Raw genomic sequence first — 21080 nt, forward strand, 5'->3', positions numbered from 1 at the left:
AGTAGCACCAATATTATGACAGATGAATTTTGCTATATATAGGATTCAATTTTCTAAAACAAAAGATAAGATTAAATGCTATTAGGTGAACTTGCTTAGCATAATCATGTATTCTTTTCTGTAACTTAATTTTTTTTTTAAGTTTTTAGAGATGAACACAGAAGCAGAGGTTTGGCAAATATAAAATATGTCAGTTACTTAATACAATTCCTTATATATGCAGCTGGCTTCTAGGTTGGGAAATACTTCAAGAGCAATCAAGAAAATCCAGAATTCGGGGGCAGCTAGGTGGTGCAGTGGATAAAGCACCAGCCCTGGATTCAGGAGTAGCTGAGTTCAAATCCAGCCTCAGACACTTGACACTTACTAGCTGTGTAACCCTGGGCAAGTCACTTAACCCTCATTGCCTCACTAAAAAAAAAGAAAGAAAGAAAATCCAGAATTCAAGAACATCATTTGTAATCTGTAATAATGGACACTGCAGGAGTAGAAAACAGCAATACTTATAAGATGTATAAACTCATTTTTTCTGCCTGGAGTCAAGAGTATTTAGACAAAAATAAAGAGCCTAAGGAAACTGAGTAGTCCCAACTGACCTTGTAAGGGAATTATGAGGCTATTTTATCAGCTTTCCAAACCCTACTTCCAGGCTATCAGACAAAGATGATAATACTAATGATGATGATAAGAAGAGGAAGGAGAAGGGAAAGGAAAAGAAGAGAAGGAAAAGGAGAAATAGTAAAAGGAAAAAAGAAGATAAGTAAAAGTGGAAGGAGAAGAAGGAGAAAGAGAGGAGGAGGAGGAGAGAATTGCATTTATATAGTACTTTATTTTAATCTTTCAATAAGGATTTTTTCAGGGTGGGCTATAGCCTATGATTTAGAAGATGTCCAAAAATGCCATCACTCTATAGTCAACTCAATTATGAATATCTCCAAAAATGGCTGGTCCTAAGACAAAGACATGTAGCCCATCACTGAACCATCTTCAAAATTCTTTCTAGATGGGTAGTAACCTACTAATGTTGGATTCTGTTGGCTTTGCCTTTGAGAGTCCCAGGCCATGATGAGTTATTGACATCAGACTTCAATAGGGGGCATATCATGGTTTACAACTTGCTTTCATCTTTTGACAAAATTATTGTCATTAGCAGAATCACTATAATCAATAGCATAATATCATGTAAAGAGCATTAGATTTGGAGTCTCATGAATTCAAATCTTTGTTTTTTAGGGTGTTTTTTTTCACCTGTATCCAACTCTTCATTTCACCATTTGGGGTTTTCTTGGCAAAGATATGGCAATGGTTTGCCATTTCATTCTCCAGCTTATTTTATAGATGAAGAAACTGAGGCAAACAGGGTCAAGTGACTTGCCCAGGGTACCATAGCTAGTAAGTGTCAGAGACCAGACTTGAACTCAAGAAAATAAGTCTTCCTGACTCCCAGTCAGGCACTCTATCCACTGTGCCACCTAGCTACCCTTGTTCAAATCTTGGCTTTTGTGGTAACCTTCAGAAAGTCACTTCTTTTTCCTGGGCCTCAGTTCCTCATTGGTAAAATGAGAGGTAGAGGGGAGGATGCTTGGGCTAGGTAACTTGTAGTATTCCTTTTGGCTCAAAATCTATGTTCCTTACAGAAAGAATACTGGATTCGGAATCAGACTTCCTGAGGTTTGATTCCCACATCTGATTCTTCCATCCTGGGTAACCCTGGATATATCTCAAAACATTTCTAAAATGAAAGTATTGAAATAAATGATTTTGTAAATTAGTTACTTCCAGCTCAAAGATTTCTAAGCCTATAGTGATGCTTCTTTATCAAGAATTGGAAAGATGATATGAGTCAGGGAGTAGACATCAGACAGGAACAAGTAGACCAATGACACTGCCTTCTCTAAATCCAATGACAATGAAGTAATGAGAGGTATAAAAATAGATCCCAGGGGTGAAAGCTAAAAATTACAATCCTAGTATCTGGCAAGGTGCTGAGCACTTTACAAATACCATCTCATTTGATTTGTAGACCGAACACAAGGATGTAGAAAGTAGATCATATAATTTTGAAATAGGGAATCTAGAATTAAGGCACCATCAGGAGTCCAGTAGAGCCAGAAAAGCTATCATTCTATTACTTTTTCTTGTTCTGCTGAATGCTTCCATTTTTAAAATCTCTTAATGAAAATGATCCCCTATGTTGCACAAAATTTTAGCAGAAATGGAATCAAAACATTTTAGAGTTGGAACATGCAGAAAACATCTAGTCAAACCAATACCAGGAGAAAGAACCTACAGGGGCTCATAATGGACAAGAGGTCAACCAGCCTCTGTTTGAAGCCCTCCAGTGAGATGCATCTCACTATCTCATTAAGAAGCCTATTCCATTTTGGAGTTGCTTTAATTATTAAAGAAGAATTCATATGTTTGTTTTCTTCTTGATATCAAATCTAAATTTTCCTCTCTAAAAATTCTTTGCTTTGCTCATTGTTCTGCCAGGCAGAACAAGACTAATTCATCTTTCACAAGATAGTCCTTTAAATATTTGAACACAACAAGCATCTTAATTCTGACTGCTCCCACAATCTTCTCTTCTGTAGAATAAATAACCCCAGTTCCTAAAACTGAGCCTTGTCTGGCTCATACACAATGCCCTTTACCATCATGCTTACCCTACTCTACATGTTCACCTGCTTATCCATCTTTCTCCAAAATGTGGGTGTCCTGAAATAAATGGAATTCTCTAGATCTTAACTGACCATGAAAAAGTACAGAAGTACCATGACTTCATCATCAATGTTGTCCAAGAATTAATTGACCTTTTTCCCTGCAACATCATACAGTTGACTCATGATATAGTTGAAATCCATCAACCCCCTCCCCAAGATCTTTTTTCCAACAAACTAACATCTATCTGTGCCTTTCCAACAATATTGGAAATTATGAGATATATTGGACAAAATTTTGTTAAACATTATTGAATCATTTTCAGTTTTCAATGGCTGAATTCTTCTCCCCTCCCAAAGTTTACATACACACACATGCATGCACACACACAAGGTAGTATGGCATAAGAGAACCAAGCTTAGTATAGTGGAGACTGGGGTTCAAATCCACCACTAATAGTGGTTTACTCCATTAATGTGATTCCTTTGATCAATAATGGGTTAAAATAACTCTCCAGTCTTAAAACTTTCAAGGCCATAGTTTTCAAACAAACAAACAAACTTTGTGTTAAAACACATCAATCACCAAGTATTCCGAGCAACTACAACATGCCTGGGACTGTGCTAGGAGTTGTAATACAAATATACCAGCAAGACAATCCCTCCTTCAAAGACTTTGTAAGCTACTGGACAGAATGGTGTTAATTCTGAATAACATCTCACATGTATGTAGTACTTATGGCTTAAAAAGCTCTTCTAAATGACTTCTCTGGAAAATCAAATGATTCTCTATTATGCTGTGGTTCATTATAATTTTTTAAATAGTTTTCTTTTATTTAGCTTTTCCTGTACAACTTTTATGAGCTCCCAGAAAATTACATAGCATAAGTAAGATCACTGTATCTGGAGTAAGAGCACCTGGATAAAAATTCTGATTCTGACACTTGGTAACTTAGTAACTTTGTGACTTTGGGCACAAACAAACATATGAATTCTTCTTTAATAATTAAAGCAACTCCAAAATGGAATTCTCTGGGCCTCAGTTTCCTCATCTATAAAACAAAAGGGTGAGATTAGATGGTTTCTGAAGTTCCTTCAGGTTCTGCATTTATGATTCTATGATCTCATGAATACACTGATATTCTAATGAAGTTGTAATCTTGTTAATTTTTTAGTTTTTTTCTCATTTTGATTTTTAAGTTTTATTGATGTGCTTTTTTTTGTTTTGTGAAATATTTTTGAATTGACTAGGGCTAATTTTGGGGGCTGAAGCTGACTGGAGGACTAATCTGGGGACTTTTTACTATTTGGCTATCTGACTTCGTTAATTTAATATGGGCCGTTTATAAAGTTCCACCACACTGCTCCCAAACTGATAGACTAAAGATTAAGAAGCCTCTAACTAAATAATCAAAGCAGAGTTTATTTATGAGATACTATTTCAAATTAGGAATACAGGGAAATAAAGTGTACAACCTGACTGCTTTCCTGTGGTCTCTTTCCACTGCTTCGCTTTCGCCCCTGCTGTGCTTTGAACTTCTTGAATACAATAAGGGCCTTAGCCGTCTCCAGCCTCAAGGCAAGTTACACTTTCCCTGGTTTGTATTAAGGCCTGTAACCTTGTCAGCCCGGTCTCTCCTTTTCCAAACCGAATTCTCCTCTGTCCTTGTCCGGGCTCCCCTCTAGTCAGCCTCTCTTCTAGTCCTTCCTCAAGTCTCCTTCCTCTAGTCCGTGTCCTCCATCCCTCTTCTTCCTTGCTCTAGTCAACCTTTTCTAGTCAGCCCCCTCTTCTCTAACTCCCAGCTCTATATATAGCTTTTCTTCTCTCCACTCAAATCTCGGGGCTTCCTTCACTCCCACAGACCAAGCTAATCCGCCAGCCAGGGCTGCAGCTGGTTTTGGGGGGGGGGTGCACTCCCCAGCTTTCACGTGCTTCAGCACAGGCTATCCGGGATCTTAAGATAGCTCCGCTCAGGTCGGAACTTGTTTGTTTGCTTGTTTGTTTTTTTGGTGGTCCAATGAGGGTTAAGTGACTTGCCCAGGGTCACACAGCTAGTAAGTGTCAAGTTTCTGAGGCTGGATTTGAACTCAGGTCCTCCTGAATCCAGGACCAGTGCTTTATACACTGTGCTACCTAGCTGCCCTGCTTTGTTTTTACATTACAAATATTTACAGATTCCCTTTACTGCTAGAGAGGTCTTGTAACAAAGTAAAAACAATTAAGTAAATCTAGCATTACAGTGACCTCATCTGAAAGTACATGCAACATTCCCCATCTGTAGTAGTCTCCTCATTCCATATTTTAATTTTTTTTAATTAACAGAAATCAATTTTCTCTCCCTCTTACCAACTACTCCCAATGAAGAAAAAGAGAGAAGAAATACAATTTATTTGTAAGAATACAACTAGCTGAGGGCAGCTAGGTGGTGCAGTGGATAAAGCACCAGCCCTGGATTCAGGAGGACCTGAGTTCAACTCAGGCCTCAAACACTTTACATTTCCTAGCTGTGTGACCCTGGACAAGTCATTTAATCCTCATTGACCTGCCCCCCCCCCCAAATAAGAAAGGAAAAGAATACAATTAACCAAACAAAACAAATTCCCCATGGAAGATTTCAAGTTATGAAATACTACAGAAATGTAGAATTAGGATCATGAATAAAAATGCAGAAAAGATTTCAGATATTGTTAGATGATTAGCTATAACTCAAGTGAGAAAATCCAGTAGTCAATGGGCCCCCAAAGATAGTCACTTGGTGCAGAAAAGCTTTTGTAAGCTAGGAGATCTTTAGCAGCAGTCTTTAAATTCTAACATGAAAAATCAAGACAATAAGGTAAAGGGTTCACTATTACCTGGTAAACTATGTGCTTTTACATTTATTGAAAAAGCAGTTTACACTAATGGCAAGTTATATTCAAGTCCCCCATGTATGTTCTTCCTATTCCTTTTTCCCTATCACTGACTGCTATCAAATTGTTTCAAATAAGAATATAAAACTACAGCAGGCAGCAGACCGGACTTATCTTTTATTAATCATTTCCCCTGAACTTTCATAAACTGTAAGAAAATTGTATAGGGTAAGCCCCGAGTGTTGATTCACTTTCAACCAAGGGCTTTGAACTGAATAAAATTGATCTAGGGCATAAAGGCAAAAGAGAATGTGCATAAGGAGCATCCAAAGAAGTGCATCTTTTCAAACTATGGTAGAGTGGAAAGAACATCATCCCAGGAGTCAAAGGCAGTGAGTTTGAATCCCAGTTCTGTAAACTAATAAGTTCTGTGTGATCTTCTGCTAGTCACTTGACGTCTCACAGAATCAATTTCCTTATCTACAAATTGAGGAGTGGGGAGGGGGAGAGGTATTAAAGGATATATAAAATTCCCACTAGCTCTGAAACTACAATGAGATAGAGCTGTACTGAGTATATGGACAGATTCTGTTTTCTTCTCTGACAATAAAATCCCATACTTCCCACCCCACAACTGAAAAAGAAGAAGAAAAATTTGGTAACCAATATGAATAATTGAGAAAAGTAAATTCCATCATCGCCCATGTCCAAAAATGTAGAAAACATCTTGTTTACCCAAGGGAATCCTTCCTAATGGAAAGGATCAAGCCCCAATCTACTGTATAAGCATTTAACAAATTATTGTTGAATAAAAAACATATCTTTTACTCAGAAGCCTGATAAATGCAAACACAAATCAATTTCCTGAAAGTATTCTATCCAGATTAAATCAAATAGAAAGAAAATTCAAAGACAAAATTTCTTTACTATGGCGTACCCTACTGCCATTCTTTCAGGAAAAGGGAAACAAATTCATTGTTATTAACTGCAAGAATAACGCATATTTGCATAGTGTAGGCTAATGAAAAACCTTGGCAGTCAACAAAAGGCATCTGCTAAATGCCAAATGAAGTTGCCAAATAGCACAAATCAGTGAAAACTACAAAATCATGCTTCTTTTGAGGGCTTGATACTTGCGCTTCAGGCTCAAGCCATGAGCTCTTACACATATCCCACTATAAATGTGGAAATTTCATAAGAAGATGAATGAGCTTCAGCTGACAAGGTGATGAGTTGAGCAATAACTAGAAATATTTACACCTATATTGAGGGTGAATATGGAGTCTTTCTGAAAGACAAGAAAATGTCCTAGGATGGCAAGGGAGAGGAGAAAAAGTCCTGCGAAGATAGTGCTGTTGGTGCCCTCTGACTTCTAAATGCTGGGACAAAGTCCTAGTTGCCCTAGCCTAGTTTTAAATTTTAGGAACATCCAAGGAATGAGAACTCATGGGCATCATCATCATCATCATCATTATTATTATTTTAGTGAGGCAATTGGGGTTAAGTGACTTGCCCAGGGTCACACAGCTAGTAAGTGTCAAGTGTCTGAGGCCAGATTTGAACTCAGGTACTCCCGACTCCAGGGCCACTGTGCCACCTAGCTGCCCCACTCATGGGCATTATTAACAAATTTAAGAGTTAGGAAAATGATTATATATTTGTCATGAATATTTTACATCATATGCCCAAAAGCTGTTATTCTAGATGCTAAATTAATAACACTTGTATTTTTCCTCCTCAATTCAAGATTCCACTGAAAAAAGTAAAAAAACCAAAAAACAAAGCCTCAATTATTAATGCTCAGTAAACAAAATACTGCTATCTTTCAGAAAACAAACATTCACACTCCTTGCAGATGACAGTCATGAGAAGAAGCAAGTCTACAATATTATGATAAGCCACTTATTAATTGGAAATCAAAGTTCACATTTTCAGAAATAATTGAAAATTGCTTCAAAATTTAAAAGTTCAGAAGACTATCCCCTCTATTCTTTCTTTTCAGCATTCTTCTTTCAAAGGATAATAGACCAAGTTTTGTTCATGAATTTTTTAGGAGAAAGCAATTAAGCAAAATCACATTTTAAGGCAGCTTGGTGGCACAGTGATAAAGCACTAGCCCTGGATTCAGGAGGATCTGAGTTGAAATCCGATCTCAGATACTTGACACTTACTAGCTGTGTGACCCTGGGCAAGTCACTTAACCCTCACTGCCCCACAAAAAAAAAAAAAGAAAGAATTCACATTTTACAAAGCCATATGTGTTTTCAGGAACACTCTAAGTCGCCCTTATATTTTTCCCTTCTATGAGCTCTCTTTCCATTGGTATAAGTTAATGTTAGGGCTATAAGGAGCCTTAGCAATCAAGTACAGACTTTCCATTTTATAGAAGAGGAAACTATGGCCCAGAAAAATTCAAGTGACTTGTCCCATGTCACAGAACTAAACAACCAAGGGATATTATTCAACTTCATTTACATTGCCAGTTCACTCTCTACTTGATTAACAAAATCTTACTTGAAACAATATCTCCTTCGCCCTTCTCCTGAGTTTTGGAGGTCTTTCAGAACTTTCTCTGATATTCCTTAGATCAGAAAGTATATTCACAATCACTTAGATTAAGATACTTTCCAGACCATTTCACTTGGGTAAAGGGTAATGAATGGAATGGCAGAGAATGATTCATTGGATGCTCAGAAATCTGTGCATTTAAACTACTGGTCCATTTTATCCTGGCAGACTATCTTCCTGGGAGACAGAGTTAGCTTTGGATTAGAAAAAAAGAAGAAAAGAAAATATACAAGAGAAGGAATCACCTTTGACAAAAAAAAAAAAAAGAATGAATAGCAATATGTTCAGGGAAGAGTTTTAGGCAATGGGAAAACAAAGAGCTTAAAAGATAACAGGCCTTGCCTTTGAAAGGCTTACATTCCAATTGAGGATAAAGGACATGATCGTTAAAAAAAAATACAGGGCAGAACATCCTAAACATCAAGTGAAATTGTCATATAGCAGGGGCCTCAAATCTTGCTTCCTTTCAGAAGGTAGACTAAACGTTCAAACCTTCAGAACGCCTGTCCTGCAATATGTTCACGTCATGTGTCTTCATTCTGATTATTAGCCCCTGGAGTCCAGCAAACATGTCAAACCTTAAAGTTATTTTATAGCTTACACCGGCTCTTTATCTCTGCCAGATGGAGTTACTATACACTAATGAATATAGAAGAATGTCATAAAAAAAGTAAAATGACAGGATTTGAAAATCCCCATTTCCATCTATAATAGATCAAGAAGGGAAGGGAAGGGAAAGGAAGAAGGGAGGGAGAGAGAGAGACAGAGAGAGATAGACACTGAGGGAGGGAGGGATGGAAGGAAGGAAGGAAGGAAAGTAGGTTAATTAGAATGCCTTTTGAAATATTGTTTCCCAGGGAGGAATGGAAACTTCACAAGGAGGCTTGAAATTGCAAATAATCCATAAGACATTTATAAAGACAATGCATCAGCTTTCAGAGAACCCACTAAATACTGATCTCCTCAGTTATTAATGCTCTATGCCCTCTCCAGGGGCAGCTAGGTGGTTCAGTGGTTATGCACTGACCCTGGAGTCAGGAGAAACTGAGTTCAAACTGGTCTCAGACACTTTGACATTTACTAGCTGTGTAACCCTGGACAAGTCACTTAACCACATTTGCCTCATACATCCAGAACCACCTCCAGTTGTCCCGATGTATATCTTGCCACTGGACCCAGATGGCTCTGAAGGAAAGAATGAAGTTGGTGACCTTACACAGCCCTCCCTCACTTAAATCCACTTCACTGCAAGTCATGACATTACCCTAATGTCATGGTCCTCTTCTAGAATGAAGAACAAACAACAACTTTGTACACATATATTTAATATTTAATTATCTGTATGTAGACTACTTTCTTCCAGTAGAAGTAAATGCTTTCATGGCAAGCACTATTCTCTTTTTCATTTGTTTTTTGTCCTTGTCATCCTAGGGCTGGCATGGTGTTGTCAAAGTAGGAGAAGCTTCATTCATGTGCACATGAAAGAAGTTTAGTAGAAATTTACTTTCTTTTGTGGGAGAAGAAGTTTCTTGAAAATACAAAGAAATGAGTAGAGCACTAAGACTGATCCAGCTACAAGTTTCAAATCCCACCTCCCTGATGATAATAAACAGTAAGCTTAATACCTCTCAGGAAATCAGACCAATTTCTTTCCCTTCTATTTCTTTGCTTACAAAAGTTACAGTGAAAGCCATGCTAAAGTGTCATTGATTTCATGTATATGCAAGTAGATACTAATTATTATTGTAAAGAACTATTTAGAGCAATGGAAAATCCTTGACTCCTTGAAACATTTTCATTTTAAAGAAAAGAGCATGGGAAATCAGCTAGAGGAAATGGATGTTTTTTAAAACTCAGGGCTACAATCAAGAATGCCATAAGGGCAGCTAGGTGGCGCAGTGGATAAAGCACCAGTCCTGGATTCAGGAGGACCTGAGTTCAAATGCAACCTCAAACACTTGAAACTTACTAGCTGTGTGACTCTGGGCAAGTCACTTAATCCTCATTGCCCTGCGCCCCACAAAGAATGCCATAAGAACCACCAAATCATCCTTAGTTGCTCAAATTTAAAAAGATTTTTAAAAGTACTTTGGCAAAAACCAACTAACATAACCAACCGTGTCTGTCAGAACATACAATATTCTATACTCATGGTTGAGCAGCTAGGTGGTACCCCAGGCCTGGGGTCCAAAAGACTTCTTCTTCCTTAGTTCACATTTGGCAACAGACACTAGCTATATGACCCTGGACAAATCACTCAACTCTGTTTACCTTAGTTTCCTCATCTGTAAAATGAGCTGGAAAAGGAATAGCAAACCACTCCAGTACCTTTACCAAGAAAACCCCAGATGGGGTCACAAAGAGTCGGACACAACTGAAAATGACTGAATGACAACAGGAACATTATCATAGTCCCTGAACTTTGTAATGGAAGGAAGGAAAATAATTTTTCATTTCTCTGGTCCCAAGTTTGTCAGAAAGTTTATTTGACAACACCAGCTGTCAATGATTTACCCTTCCCCAGATTCCTGTACCACTTTCCCTTTACAGCACAAAATTTATCAATTAATCATATACTGCCTTATATTATTATGAAGAGCTTTACATGGTTATGTTTCAGCTTGCCCCAAAGAAAAGCAACTCCTTGAAGGCAATGTTTCAGGCTTCTTGCCTATCCTTCCGTGTACCTGGGACAAGTGCTGAGCACACCAGGTATTCAAAAAATAAATCACTGTGAAATACAGTGACTCAGAACTGAATGTGGCAAAATTTTTTTGAATTAAATTCAAACAGCCCTTCCATTACTTAATGCTCCTCCCCCCAAGCTGCTTTTTGCTTCTCTTTTTGCATGGTATCTCCAAAATCCAAAGGGGACAATGGGACAGATTAAAGTGATGTTCTGGTGTGATCCATGTGATAGCAACTTGGTAATCTATGGTGTTTAATGATTTGTGATCACTCAAGAGATACTAAAGAACAGTAATAACAGTGATTATATTCATTCATTTTCTCATTTACAATTACATTTCTTGCCAAGAGAGAGGCACATACCAAAGAACAAAATCTTAAAGAGCCAATGCCCCCTTCCAAAATCATCGCATGCCGTCCCAGGAAAACACGGTGAATACCCATGGCTTTTTTTACCCAGTGTCCTAATCATCAGAAATCTGAGATTTTGGTTGTAGACATAAATGGTATTCTTGCATGTCCCCTAACAAAGACCAGCTTGCCCCTGGTGCTCAGAAAAGGCCATTTAGAACCCACTATTGGTGAAAAATCATTTCAGGTCTCAGCAGCAAGTTTGCAGTTCATTCTCATCAGTTGGATATTATCTCTATTGTTCATCTTTGAACTCTTCCTTCCTTCCTCTAGCCCAGGCAGCTCTGACACAACTTTCTCTGAACAGAATTACGCAGCTTACCAAAGTTGCTTCCCCTGTCTCTTTCAAGTTTAGATCCTGAAATAAAACAGCAGGAAATGCAGTTTCATTTGGAAACTTACTCTGGAAAACTACCAAATGGGGAATTTGGAGGAAAATGAGAAAATAATTTGTAGAGTACAGTAAAATACCTAGAATAGTTCTGGGGGATTTTTGTTCCATTTTAAAAGGGAAAATATGGGCTGCTGTTGAATACTCTATTTGTCAGTTGTATAGTACAATCAAAGTAGCAATGGAAGAGTTTGTGGTTTCCTCATTTTTCTTTTTTCTTTTTTTTCTTTTCTTTTTTTTTTATTTTAGTGAGGCAATTGGGGTTAAGTGACTTGCCCAGGGTCACACAGCTAGTAAGTGTTAAGTGTCTGAGGCTGGATTTGAACTCAGGTACTCCTGACTCCAGGGCCGGTGCTCTATCCACTGCACCACCTAGCTGCCCCTGGTTTCCTCATTTTTCAAATGGGTATGTACAAACTTGTATCACTTGATTCACAGGGATATGGTGAGGAAAACATTTCAAGAGTCTGAAAATGAAATAAAAATATGAATATTTCCAGTTAAATGAAAAGTCCTTGAGGGAACACTTTGTTTTTTTGTTGTATTGTCACTGTATGGCACAGCAACTGGCAAAGAGCAAGTATTTAGTGCATATTGAAAGGATTTGAATTCAGAAATGAGCAAAAGAGTTTCATCTGTAAGGATTGCATTCTATTGTCACAAGGGACCTAGCAGATGGAGGAGAGTCTTAAATTCAGGAAAATCTGAGTTTAGGTCATGCCTCTGACACTGTGGCTATCTTCAACCTGAACAAGTCACACCAAAGAAATCAAAGTTCTCCCCCCCCAATAAAATAAAATAGTCATAACAATAATAATAACAATACAATACTTAGCAAGTACATAGTCCTTTAAGGTTTGTAAAACATTTTATAAATACCACCTTATTTTAATCACAGTTATGGCTTACCAGTGAGATAGCTAAATAATTAAGAAAAGGAGAAGGAAGGAAGGAAGGAAGGGAAATAAGTATTTTTAAGCCCTTTACCAATATCTTATGTTATCCTCATAACAATCCTTGGAGGTAGTTAGTATTATTATCCCCTTTTTTTCCAGAAGAGGAAACTGAGTCATACAAACATTGAGTGACTTTCCCAGGGTCACACAGATAGCAAGTATCAGATTCAGAATTTTAACTCAGATCTTCCTTGTTCTAAATCCAGCACTCTAAACACTGTGTCAGCTATATAAACACACTTTCTATTCCAAAAAAAAATTTTTTCTTCCTGTGTTGACTTGTCATAGAACAGTCTAAATGTAGCCTGGTGAAAAGGAGAGGGGGGGGAGGAGGGAGGTAGGGAGGAGGAAGAAGAAGGACAAAGAAGGAGAAGAAGAAAAAAAGGAGAAGAAAAAGGAGAAGGAGGAGGAGGAGAAGAAGGAGAAGAAGAAGAAGAAGGAGAAGAAGAAAAAGGAGGAGGAGGAGGAGAGGGAGAAGAGAAAAAGAAAAATTATGGACTCATTAAACATTCTAAATGCTGAATTTTACTCTAGAAGTAAAAAAGCCTCCTTTTGATTATTTAGTATTCAAACAGGTGAGCACTCTCAGGGCATAAATACTCTTTTTAGCTGTGACACTGCATACTGCATTACAGATAGACATGCTGAGATATTGCTACGGGTAATAATATTCACTATTAGGTAGGATACAAGACTCTGTCCTGTAAGTCTGCAGAGGAAGCTGTGACATAGCAGATAAGATATGGCACTTGGAGTCCCATATCAGGGGACCTGAATCAAATTCTGAATCAATCCATTCCTAGTTGTGTGATCCTGTGCAAGTCATTTAACCTCCATCTGCCAGCCTTTCCTCATCTATAAAATGGGCAAAATAATAGTATTTACCTCCCAGAGTTGTTCTAAGGGTAAAATGAGATGATAATTGTAAAGCACTTCACAAATCTTAAAGTTCTAACTAAATGCCTACTATAATGATGGTGACGAAGACGATGAGGGCGATGATGATGATAGAGTTGTGATTGTTAATATTATTGTTGTGATTATTACTCTCGAAGAACTGCCCTGGAAAAAACAATCTCTCAATTTCCGGCATAGAGCTCTCTCAAACCCTTCTTTTATGAAAAGACAAGATAGATTCTACTGAAGCTCCCACTGCCAAGTCTAATCCCAGCATGGCACACAGAGAGTTAATGAAGGCTTCTATGTGTTTATTTTAAGGAAGTCTCCATTTCTTTTCCCCTAGTTTCCTATTCTACACAGATTCTATGTAGGAACCCTTCCCTTGACCATCTGGTCCTTTTTTGGGTTTTAGAATTCTGAGATGCAATAAAGATATTTAAAACAGATCTTGTAGTTGTTTCCCGTTGCTAAGAGACTGGGAGAGAAATAACAGTTCCCACGAATCATCAGGAATCACATTAATTTTGGGTAATTATCTTTCTTAACCTGATTAGATGGATTTTGTGAAGAACCTGAGATCCCATTTGGAGGACAGCTCTTCCTAAGCATCACTGGGAAGAGTTTATTCCACGGGAGGTGAGAAGCACCTTATTTGCATGGAGATCTGGAGGGAGAACAGGGCAATAGGTGCAGCACAGACAAAGACTTGATCCTCTGATTAGCCTGGTCAATAGGGAACTGAGTCTTGAAAAGCTTTTTTGGGAGGAGTGCATTTGGGAACAGGGAAGAATTTCTCGCTAAATTGTGAACTAATGTTCCCCCCATTCCTGTCACCTCCCATTTTAGACCGACTCTTCCATCACCTCAGTGACAGTCCCAAATTTAATTTCAGGAGTAATATCCCCACAGAATACCCATTGGTTCACTATGCAAGTTAAAAGAGGCTGTTTTAACCTAGGGCACCACTTTTGCTGACTAGAGAGAATGACATTAATTTTCTTGTTACCCCTCTGACACCTCGGAAGCAAACACATTGACTTCTGGCATGATGATGAGTCCCCAGCTTCCCTTTCAGGGAGTCTAAGACTGAGCTTTGGGTGGGATCCAGAAGACTGAGGTTCAGAAGAGGAATGATGTTACAGGTCAGCTCAGAGGGGGCTTTAGCAACGCTGTGGATAGAGGCTTTTTCAGGCCTATGCAATGAGTGGCCCTTCAGGTTCCCCAATGTTAAAAATGTACCTGATTCTTTAAACCGTCCTTGTCTATTTAACTGGGGAGAAAGATAGCAGCTGAATTATTTCTGTAAAGACCATAAAGATTTCCTCCCCCTTATCTAATCCACTTTCTTTCCACTGTTCAAATGAGATTTTCCCACAGAAAATGACCAAGAAGGGAGTCAAATCTGAAGGTCACACAGCTAGTTGTTAATCAGAGAAACTGACTTGACCTGGAACTTAAAAGTTTGTTAAATGCTTCAGGAAAACCCACACAAGAAGCCAGGTCTCCAGAACCTGGGGCCGTGTCTCTTTCCATTCCACCAAATTGTCCAGTTTCATGCTAATGAAAAAAAAAAAAAACCTCTTCTATGAAAAGAAAAAAGAAAAAAAAACATTCATCAGCCTTTTCTGCATTTCTATTTTTGGTCAGTGTGAACTAAAAAAAAAATGTCCAGAATTCTCGGTCATTAAGTCCTACAGCTGGATTCTAGGATGGGAAATACTACAAGATTAAAAGCACTTACATGCTGTAATGGATGGAAAGTGCAAGGGGTAGAAAGCAACAATCCTTAGGAGAACCATGAACCCATTTTCCTGATGGGAGTCAAGTATAAGGAGGCCACCAGCTGCCCTCAAGTTCTTCAACGGGGTTAGATGGCAAAGAAAAATGAGACAGAGTAGCTGCTCCTGGCAGGCTTGGAGGGGCAAATTTAGGGTACACTCTAGACAGCTCACTGCTTAGATTCCAACTCTGTATAGAAGATCTGAAAATACCCAGGGAAATCCAGGAGCTTGAAGGAAATTGCAGTACTGTTGAGTATATGTCAAAAGCAATTGGGTGACCTTGCAGTCAGGAAGATCTGCAAAGACATTTCTCAGGTCCTTATTAGCTGCATGACCCTGAACAAGTCACTTGCCCTCTCTCTGCTTCAATTTCCTTATCTGTAGAGTAAGAATGGTTAATAATAATAATAATAACTAACATTTATATAGGACCTACTATGTGCCAGGCACTATGCAAGGCACTTTACAAATAGTATCTCTTTTTTTTTTATGGGGCAATGGGGTTAAGTGACTTGCCCAGGGTCACACAGCTAGTAAGTGTCAAGTGTCTGAGGCCAGATTTGAACTCAGGAACTCCTGAATCCAGGGCCGGTGCTTTATCCACTGCACCACCTAGCTGCCCTAAATATTATCTCATTTGATAATAGCACCTACCTCACAGGACTGTTGTAAGGATCGAATTCGATAGCACATGTAAATTGATGATGATGGTGGTGATGATGATGATGATGATGACGACGATGACCATGATGCTTTGTTTTCCATAGAGGCCAAGGGAATGTGCTTGTTCTTCTAAGGGTCCTCATGTGGAGACCCCAAGGAAAGGTCCGTCATATTCTGGATCATGAACCATTATGTAGATGGTTGTGGAAGTTATGTGGTACTCCTCAAGCCTCCTAAATTGACTTGAAAGTTCCCAAGGAGGAGATACTCTGGTTCAACATCATTCTCAGACTATAATTCTCAGATCTTTGAGTACAGATTAGAGAACACAGCTCCCTGCTGTTTGCAAACAAACAAATGAAAACAAATGTGTCCACTTCAGACTAGACCTAGGCATATCAAGTATGTCTTGGGTCTGTGAAGGGGAAGGAGCAGCAGGAAGGAAATAAGCATTTCTATAGCATCTGATATGTACAATGTCAGCCATTGCACCAAGTGCTTTACAAATATTACCTCATTTGAACCTCACAATAACACTGTGAGCTTACCCATTTTACAGTTGAGGAAACAGTAGCAAACAGTGGCAAGGTGATTTACCCAGGGTTACATAGCTGAAAAGGATCCGAGACTGGATTTGAACTCAGATCTTCCTGACTCTATGCCCAGCAATCTATCTACTGAACCACCTGGCTGAAGTCTAACTGGGATGTGGATACTTTCAGCACTCCTTTCCTATTCTTCTTCCCATCCCTCTCCCTGGATCCTTGTGCTTTCTTTTCCATGATACTACCAAAACCTTCTGTCAGGAAAAGAACTGGAAAAGTCTGGCATAAACACTTTATAAGGCTTATTCAATCCTCAAGTGCATTCACATTCTCAGAGGGAACAAAATCTTTGACTTAAGTCAAAGGACTAAAACTTGCATAAATGTAAAAAGGCACTAGTTGGGTGACATGCTTTTTTGGGAGGCAATGGGGTGCAGAGGGGAGAATAAGAGGCTTTCTTGGTGGCCATGATATCATATTATACAGGATTACCTATGTCATCTTCCTGTGTGGGTAGCCTGGTCCAGAATCAAACTCTGTCTTATTGATACTTTAATTTGGGAAGATCCCACCATATTGCATACATTAATCATGGTGTATGCTGGGACAGGGCATAGGAACTGTGCAATTATTATAGAATAACTATAACTATGTGGAAGAGAGAGAGAAGAGAGAGAGAGAGAGAGAGAGAGAGAGAGAGAGAGAGAGAGAGAGAGTGAGCAAGCTTGGCATAATCAGCACAGAGCTGGCTATTGAAGCAGAAAGACCCAATTGTCAAAATTTAGATACCCATGGGCTAGTCACTTGGCCCCTCAATGTCCCCTGGGAATTCTCTAACCTTTAAGTTTCACAACAGGTACACATCTGCTTTGGTTAAAGGCATTTCCTTCTTGAGAATTCCCCATACTAATGAAATCACAGGTTCATTCCAAAAATTAGAATCTGCAGCAACAACAAAACATAAGTGGTAATTTCTAGAAGACAACAAATCCTACTCTATTTCCCAACTCCCAAAAGGATCACTTCCACCTCCAGGTCATTTCCTTCTTTCACTCCTGGACCACATGTAGGGAAATTCACATTGACTTTTCTCCCCATCCACCACCCAAAAAAAAAAAGTCACACAGAGAGGACCCTTTTGATTCCTCACATTTTCTGCCCGGATTTCCAGGGGCGTCAATCCTACACTTGTCAGAAGTGTTCAAATTCACTTGGCAAGTGAACATCAAACAGACTGTGTAAATAAGACCAGGAGAAGCTCATCTTCACTTGGCTCCAGTCTGCCCAGTGCTGTGGAAGGTGGCCAAACCGCATCTCCTACACAGAGTACCAGGCTGGTAATGGCTCCATAAAACACTTCAGATCTCATTAAATCCAAGCACACAATGCCAGCAGGAGTAGCTGCAGCCAACCTTAACTTTCCACTCTATGGGATTAATTGAAAGCAAATGAAAAGATCGTTCTACAGGTCTGTAACTTTCAATTCTGTTGCCACCTTGTGGAAAATGAAGGAAGGGGAGAAAGGAGAGGAGAATGGGGAAGGGGAAGAGAAAGGGAAGGAAGGGAACAAGTTTCTGTTAGGAGCCTCCTATGGGCTTGGCACAGTATTAAGCATTTTACAAACATTATCTCATTTGATCCTCACAACAACCTTAGTGGTAGGTGCTCTTATTAATCCCCAATTTACAATTAAGGAAACTAAGGCAGAGGAAAAACAACTTGCCCTGAGGTCATACAGCTGGTATCCGAAGGCACCTTTGAAATTAGATGTCCTTGACTCTAGGTCCAGAATAAACTGCTACATCTAAGTGGCTTGGTGAAGAAGTAGCACAAAAATATTATCCCTAACACGTCAGAGATGTTAAAAAGATCTATAAAGATTTCAGCTACTAAAATGAATTGTTCAGGCCAACATATCATAGTTTATCAAAGGACTTAGAGTTAACAGGCACCTTAAGTCCAATCTTGTCCAACTTCCTCATTTTACAGATGAGGAAAATGAGGCCTAGAGGAGGCAGCATGGTACACCTACGTAGCAGAGTGGACAGATAGATGAGCCTGGAGTGAGGAAAATTTGAATTCAAATCCAGCCTCAGATACTTACTAGTTATATGATCTTGGGCAAGTCATTTTACCCATTTGCCTCAGTTTCTTTAATTATAAAATGGGGACACTAATGGCACCTATCTCCCAGACTTCTTGTAAGGCTGAAATGAGATTAGTACTGTAAAATGCTGAGTACATGGTAAGTAGTCTATAAGTGTTAGGGATGATTACATGGTGCAGTGGATAGAGTGCCAAGGCTGAAGTCAGCAGACTCCTGTTCAAATCCCACCTTTCACATTTACTATATAAACTGTGGGGAAGTTATTTAATTTTTTTTGGCCTCTGAGTTTTTTTATCTGTAACATGCAAGGGATGGACTTTAAGGTCATTAAGGTCCTACTTGCCCAACGGGAGACCAGTATTCAAAAGTAAGCCATTCAAGGACAATACTACCTGCTAATTATAGCTTCCCAACAACAGGAGGTGGGACAGCTGGGAGGCACAGTGGATAGAGCTCTGGGCTTGGATCAGTAAGACTCATCTCCATTAGTTTAAATCAGACCTCAAACACTTACTCGCTGTGTGAACCTAGACAAGTCACTTAATCCTGTTCACCTCAGTTTCCTCATCTATAAAATGATCTGGAAAAGAAAATGACAAACCACTCCAATATCTCTGCCATGAAAACCCCAAATGCTATCATGAAGAGTCAGGCAAAACTGAAATAATTGAACAACATTAGAAAAAGTTACATGATACAATAAGACAGAGAGTTATGTACCATAAGAGAGAGAGAACTAGCCATGTATAGCATCATAAGGAGAAAAAAAAAAAAACAGGGATCAGAATAGCAGTAGCAGTCAATATAGATGGGACCAGATCTGTCCACTACCTAGTTCTAGTTGTAGGTAAAAAAAAAATAATAATCCTATTACACTTCACAAATATGTAATATTGTCAGTGTGAGTTATTACCTATATAGATTCTGATCTTAGCCACTATTATGTAAAAGATATTGTTTAAAAGGATTTTGCTAATGCAAAAATAAAAGTATCACTGTGCAACCAATTCAGTGATAAGCCTCTCTGAACTTTTTTAAACTGGTCCTCATTCATCAGATACCCTCTTCATAACAAATACCCTATTTGTTGGCTTGATAGGATCTGTTGGAATTTGTGTCCCAGTGGCATAGTCTTAAAAAAAAATCAACAATGGGGGAAAAATCTTTGACACCTCCACATCATTTAATAGTGGAGTTAAAACCCCATAATTACATTAATATTGATGTAAAGAACTGCTCACGTTACTGTGATATGCTAAGGTTTATAAAACACTTCCCTCACAATAAGTCTGAGCCAGGTAACAGAGAAAAATTACTGTCCCATTTTACAGGTGAGGAAGCTCTGGCTAATTGAGGAGACATGATAAAGGCCATGTGGCTAACGTGTGATATGGCTAAGATTCAAAGCCAGAGACATGGAGCCAAAGAACCTCAGATTGAATCCCAACTTTGCCACTTACTTCCTGCATGACTTGGGGCAAATCGTGTTTGCCCTCTGGGTCTCCCATGTCATCATCTGTAAAATTAGGGGTTGTACTAGTGGACCTCTAAGGTCACTAATATCTCTATCACTTTAACTAAACCGTTCTCTCTTCTACATAAATAGCATCTCTAAAAAGTTGCTTGACATCACTCCTTCTGTGTAATATATTACTTCAGTCATTTTTCAGTCATCTGCCTCTTTGTGACCCTGTTTGGGATTCTCTTGGCAGAGATACTAAAGTGGTTGCTGTTTCCTTCTCCAGCTCATTTTACAGATGAAGAAACTGAGACAAAGAGGGTTAAGTGACTTGTCCAGTGTAACATAGCTAATAAGTGTCTGAGGCCAGATTTAAACTAAGGTCTTCCTGACTCCAGGCCTGGAGCTCTATCCATTGTGCCACTCAGCTCCCCCATATGTAATATATAGCTGCATGTATTTCATATCATGTATTTGTATGTGTATCTATAGGGAAAGGAACCATGCTATAGTGAGTAAAGAGCTTTTCTTTGAACCAGCAAGACTTGCATTCAAATCTCACTTCAGATACTTACTAGCTGCATGACCACAGTATAGCCATTTAACTTCTCTGTACCTCAGTTTCTGATAAATGTGGCCACAACTTAAGTCATGTTAATTCTCTATGCTTTAGACAAGGCTCTAAAATCAAAAGATACAGATAGAGGCTGACCTACATTGGTAGTTGGAATTTCCTAATCTTGCAGCTCCCTATAGCACTGAAATGATGGTCTAAAACCCAACCATATATGTGCATGTGAATATATACACATTTGCATGTACACAGATATTTATACATTCCCATTTATACACATGTTTACATGTTCACTACATATGTCTATATATGTGTACATGTGTGTGTACACACACATATATGTAAATTGGAGTCTTACTTGACTAATAAATTACTTGCATCAGTATACTGTACAGTACCCAAGGAAACAAAAAATAACTCCCAAAATTATGTCTTGCATAGGGGTAACCATTATAAGGACAAACTTACATGGTACCTAAATAGTACAATCTCTACCATGCTCTACCAAGTTCATGGCCAGGCATGCA

At 38.8% G+C, this 21080-nt stretch overlaps 1 protein-coding gene across 2 annotated transcripts in view; it reads right to left on the bottom strand.

Moving 5' to 3' along the window:
- MARCHF1 (membrane associated ring-CH-type finger 1) overlaps positions 1-21080 on the bottom strand; it is a 1073794-nt gene that overhangs the window by 969314 nt on the left and 83400 nt on the right. The gene's annotated exons all lie outside the window — the stretch shown is intronic.

Source organism: Dromiciops gliroides, chromosome 6 (assembly GCF_019393635.1).
Source record: "Dromiciops gliroides isolate mDroGli1 chromosome 6, mDroGli1.pri, whole genome shotgun sequence".
Lineage (NCBI taxonomy): Eukaryota > Metazoa > Chordata > Mammalia > Microbiotheria > Microbiotheriidae > Dromiciops > Dromiciops gliroides.